The sequence below is a fragment of the Labeo rohita genome, chromosome 3 (assembly GCF_022985175.1).
Source record: "Labeo rohita strain BAU-BD-2019 chromosome 3, IGBB_LRoh.1.0, whole genome shotgun sequence".
Classification (NCBI taxonomy): domain Eukaryota; kingdom Metazoa; phylum Chordata; class Actinopteri; order Cypriniformes; family Cyprinidae; genus Labeo; species Labeo rohita.
In genome coordinates, this window is record NC_066871.1 from 8,321,228 (window position 1) to 8,327,227 (window position 6,000).

The window sequence follows — 6,000 nt, forward strand, 5'->3', positions numbered from 1 at the left end:
AGTGTGTGCATGCTTTACAACATTTTAATGAACGATCAAAGACTGCTTCACTTGTTTATGGTAACAAATACTTGACTTATAATGCACTCTGTGACCTCACACCTGTTGAACTGGAGCGAAGCATACGATTTATTTATTTGACAGATGCTTTATCTAAAATGACTTGCACATTTTTTGTTAGAATTGTCTTTGAAAGCTTGCGCTGTACAAAGAGGAAATGCTCCGCTGTTACTTTTAGAAGCTGTTTTAAATTTACAGCCCTTATAAATTATTTGTATTTATGTATACTACAGTAGTCAGGTTGATTTTATTCTTGGATAAAACCAGCGTAGGGAAACTAGTGTATGATATGCATGCAATCAATTAAAATTTATGAATGGAAAACAAAGGCCAATGCAAGATTGATCTGTGCATTGATTTTAAAATCAATCATTTTAATGATTAATATAAATAAATTTTCCTCTCAATGTAAAACAGAGTGAGAATATATTACAAAATTAACATTAATGATTTAAACATTACAAAGAATAACATAAATAAATAGCTATATACCTTAACTCACAAGGAAATTGTAATTATTTCTATTTAAAATGTATGAATAACGTACAAGAAAGTTAGAGACAGAATAAGTGTCTTTAAGGTGGCTGAAAAAGTATTATAAAGTAATCTACACAACTTTAATTTCAAGACAAGTGTTACGATAAAGATACGATAGGCATGAGATGAGAAGAGATTTAAAATCAACATTTAAATGTATATGTCATGTTTACATTCAAATGTACATGTAGAATTAACATTAACATTATTATATATAAACACACACCCACAGAAAAACAAAACAAAAGATGACGTCATCTGAACGTTCTATAACTTAAACTGTGAACTGACGCCTAACTGTTATTAATGCAATGGTGATTCTAAATATTTCCTTAAACTACTCTAAAAAGTTCCGAAAGTGACATGACAGTGTTACAGCAGGGAAAATATCAGAAAAATGTCCATATAGCAGTCCCTCTGTCAATTTATGACTTATCATTTTGAATTATCGAGCAGGTATTTTATATATAAAGTATCACTTGCAGTGTATTACAATGGCTGGAGTGAATGACACTCACTCACGCGTGCGGCAGTTTTATTTTATAGGCGAGATACACAAATTAAAACATTATAAATGTCTTACCGCTTTTGGCTTCCAAATTAAACTTGATCCCTTTGATGGCACATCCAAAATACAATAAAATTCCGACAGGGCATTTATTTTCTTTCTTTACTGGAGTAGCAGTTGTTGCCGTGGGTAAAAATGGCCGCTCTTATTGTGTTTAGCCGGTGATGTAATGAAGTTGTGTTAACCCTTCACAACACATCGGAAGTCAGCTGACACCACCTCGACGTTCACTGCTAAATTAGAAACACGGAGTAGATGCTTAATAATTTGCTCTGTTAAGATTAACTAGTATTTGTGATTCATATAACATCTTATTCTGAAAGTTAAACCTAAACAACAGTCACACGGATGCACATAATGTCCAGACGTGTAACAAAAAAAGTGATATTTTATTGTAAGGAAACGTATCAAAAAGTTACTCAACTAAAAGTGTAAATATATAATCAGAAGGTTGGCTACATGCATTAAATAAGGGGGAAAACTGTTTACAATTAATTGTAGGCCTATATTTCTTAGCTTTTGAGATTGGCTGTTGCGTACATTTCAGCTAGCATGTGATTTAGTCAAATCTTGTTAAACGTATACTGTATCTCTTTCCTAAAAACAATTAAATGAAATTTATGAAAGCAGATTTTTATAGCTGTTTTACATTTTAATGTTATTGAAAGTTGTAGCCAACTGGAGTAGAGTACGTTTTCTTTTTAGAATAATTACTCAAGTACTTCACACCCCTGATAGGACTGGTTATTAGTGTGCTGCTGAGAGATTCATAAGCTCATATCAGTTACAGACCCTCATGTGAACCCATACCCTACTTCTAAACATCTGTCATCAGTCCAAGTGGGTTCAGCAAATAAGCAGGCAAAATTGCTTAAAGAAAATTAGGATAAAGTAATGAACAAATAACAATAAAAGTAATGATAATAAAATAAAAACTCTATAAATAGACACCGAATTATCTATAGAATTATATATGTTTTTGTATGACACTGCCATCTGGTGTGCTTTCAAAGTCAGTTCATACCCGACACATGATCATCACATGAACATATCCAAATACAATAACAGGAACATTTCTTGAGGAACTGATACAGCTGTGGGAAGCAAAAAATACCAACTCACTTACTCACACAACTAAATTCATGCCCCGTTGTCACAGAATTTTTTGTGCTTTTAGGTTTTTAGGGTTGTTGCAGTTCAGAATCTTAATATATATATATATATATATATAAAATAAAATAAGCATGAAACTGCACTAGAAGACACACATGAAGGCAAAATAGGCCTATTAGTGCAAAATGTATGATTATATACTGTATGTGGGTAGTTGATGCATGTCCATAGACTTTTTAAAATTAATTTAGGTTCAGTTTGATATTAACTTGTGACCTTGGACCGCAAAACTAGTCATGAGGGTCAATTTTTTGAAATTGACATTTATACATCATCTAAAAGCTGAATAAATAAGCTTTCCATTGATGTATAGTTTATTAGGATAGGACAATATTTAAATATTTGAAAATCTGAAATCAGAGGGTGCACAAAATTCAAAATATTGAGAAATTCGCCTTTAAAGTTATCCAAAGGAAGTTCTTAGCAATGCATATTACTAATCAAAAATTACATTTTGATATATTTACAATAGGCAATTTATGGAATATCTTCATGGAACATGATTTTTACTGAATATCCTAATGATTTTTTGGCGTAAAAGAAAAAAACAATAATTTTCACCTATACAATATATTTTTGGCTATTGCTACAAATTTACCCTTGCTACTTAGGACTGGTTTTGTGGTCCAGGGTCACATTTATTCTAAATGGTCCTATGTTGCATGATAAATTTTAACATAAAGTCAACACAATTTGTTGTAATTAGCAAAACGCTGTTTACATGGATTTAGATGGAGTTTAGTATACGGCATGATCGATCAACTTATCAAAAGGTGCAAAAGCTGTCACTGAGGCCGTATCTTTTCAAAGAGTACTAATATGTAGCAATTAGCTAACAATGTGTACACGTTAGGTACAAGTATATACCTTCAAGGTACTAAAATGTACCCATTAGGGGTTAAAAAGTTCCAAAATATACCTTTTGAAAGGATTCGATCCAAGTGACAGCTTTTGCACATATTTTTCTAAGAGTTAAAAGGATAGTTCGCCTAGAAAATTCTGTCATAATTTACTCGCTCTTGTCATTCTAAACCTGTATGATTTTCTTTCTTCTGTGGAACATAAAGATACTTTAAACAATGATGGTAACCAAACAGCTTTAGTTCAGAGTGAATTGAAACTGTTTAGTTGCCAGCATTCTTCAGAACATCTTCATACAGGTTTAGAATGAAACAAGAGTGAGTAAATGATGACGGAATCTTTATTTTTGGGTGAACTATCCCTTTTAATACAAACATGCAAAGGCCTTTTGCTTATTGTAAGCCAGTGTTTATGGTGTTGAAGTGAGGCCTGAGGCATGTTGTGAAACAAGCAGGTAATTTCTTAAAAGTTTACCATATAATACTTGAGATGAACAACAAGTCCTGATTCACCCAAACACTTCAGGATCACACCACCTTAATAAACTTTGCGAGTGTCCTTATGTTTCAACAGCCATTTAGAAAGCAGTAGATCACAGATAATTTGCAAACCAAACCGGAGCCAACATAACAACAAACTTAAGTAACACAGTGTGAGTCATAAGAAAGGTTGCTCTTTTCCCCTCTCGCTTTCTGTTTCTCCTGCTTCCGTTTCTCATGTCTACTCCCACATAGTTGGTTCAGGATGATCATGTCCCACATTGCCCACACTTCCCCGCTGATGGAGGTGTGAGGCTTAATCACGGCCCAGAATAGTGTGTGGTTTGGGGAAGGCAGGCTGGATGCCAGCCGTATCTCTGAGAGTGCTGGCGTGAGATGTGACTCATTGTAGTGCTGTGTGTCTTTACATTCTGCTTCACACACAGTGAGATGATGGGCAGGATGGAGCCCCAGCTGCCTGAGAGACTTTGGGGCACCAACCACTGATTATGCATTTAAATTACAATCTATGAATGTAACCTCAAAACAGTCTGAGTTTGTGTTGCAGCTGCGCCCTGATGATCAGTTTGCACACATGTTGTGCACAAATGTTCACATTTAGTTCTAGCCAATTCTCAATCCTGATTTCTCTGAATATTTTTTTAATTGTACAAAAACATGATTTACAGATGATTAAGGAGGAACAGACTGAATAATGAGTGAGTGCTAGTCTTCAAAATGATACTGGCTTACTTATGCTTACTTTTTTTTTTTTTTTTTTTACAATACAGACTGTATGCAGAATGCAGTTCACCATTTAGATTTACCTTGTGCCACTGCAAAAAAAAAAAAAGCAAAACAAAACAAAACAAAACAAAAAAAAAAAACACACACACACACACTTGAGATGCATTTTTTAAGAAAGAAAGAAATGAATACTATTATTCCACAAGCATGTATGAAATTTTTAAATGTGAAAAAAAAAATCACTTTTTTTAAAAAATAAATTCTGAACTTTCCATTCATCAAAGAATCCTGGAAAGAAAAAAAGGCATCATGGTTTCCACAAAAAATATTAGGCAGTACTGTTTTCAAGACTAAAGACTGAATTAATGATGCTGAAATTTACAGGAATAAATTATATTTTTTTCAAATATATTCAAATAGAAAACAGCTAAATTGTAATAATACTCCATGTTTATGCTCAATAACAGTCCATGTTGAATTGATGAACATGTCTGGATAATACAAATGTGACCTTGGACCACATAACCAGTCATAAGGGTCAGTTTTTTTAAACTGAGATTTATACATCATCTGAAAGCTTTCCACTGATGTATGGTTTGTTAGAATAGGACAATATTTGGCCGAGATTAAACTATTTGAAAATCTGGAATCTGAGGGTGCAAAAAAATCTAAATGTTGAGAAAATCAACTCTAAGTTGTCCAAATGAATTTCTTAGCAATGTATACTACTAATAAAAAAATAAGTTTTAATATATTTACAGTAGGAAATTTACAAAATATCTTCATGGAACATGATCTTTACTTAATATCCTAATGATTTTTGGCATAAAAGAAAAAACGATCATTTTGATCCATACAATTGTTGGCTATTGCTACAAATATACCCGTGCTACTTAAGAGACTGGTTTTGTGATCCAGGGTCATAAATAATTGTTATTCATTATATCATTTAAAAATTGCTCTTACTATTGAGGCAAACAATGACATTAACAGCAGTGCTTTTATTATAACATGCATATGAATGACGGCGCTATTAACTTGTGCATTTACCATGCCATCAGCAGCAGAGGGCAGTATAGTATTTCTGTTTTATCTCATGACCTACTGTTTTTTTTGGACATTACAAAATTAGACATTCAGTTTTGATCCTTTAAACCAAAGCAAAATGATTTTTCTCAAGGAAAACTGCATGTATTGCTATTGAAGAAGCTGGAGGAAATCAAAAGGCGAGTGTGGAGGCCAAATACCGTGAGAATTAAAAAAACTCCTAAATTTCACTTGTTGGTCACGTCTTGTTCGAAACAAAGCATCAATGCCAAATTATTCAAATTAGTCTGTCAAATTAGCTTTTGACTGCATGTGAGAGTCACAGATTATCATACTCTTATTATATGTCACCATGCTGACATTCACACATTTATTCTGCTTTATACAATAATCTAAGGTGAAATGATCCATGAAGTGAATTTCTAAACAGTACTGACTCGTTTCTAGCGATAAAAATGGAGCTGAGCATGTGCAAACACTTAATTGTGAAATGTTTATTGATGGGAAAACATATGCTGTCTGACGGCG

The 6,000-nt window shown here is 33.1% G+C and overlaps 1 protein-coding gene across 2 annotated transcripts in view; it reads right to left on the reverse strand.

Annotated features, from left to right (window-relative positions):
• mrtfbb (myocardin related transcription factor Bb) overlaps positions 1–1,321 on the reverse strand; it is a 43,675-nt gene extending 42,354 nt beyond the window's left edge. Inside the window, exon 1 of one of the 2 annotated variants that reach the window (XM_051105273.1) lies at positions 1,181–1,321. The gene's annotated coding sequence lies outside the window, so the exon portion shown is untranslated. The remainder of the gene's footprint in view (positions 1–1,180) is intronic. The other variant, XM_051105279.1, reaches the window with a different exon arrangement.
• Positions 1,322–6,000: the final 4,679 nt, after the last annotated feature.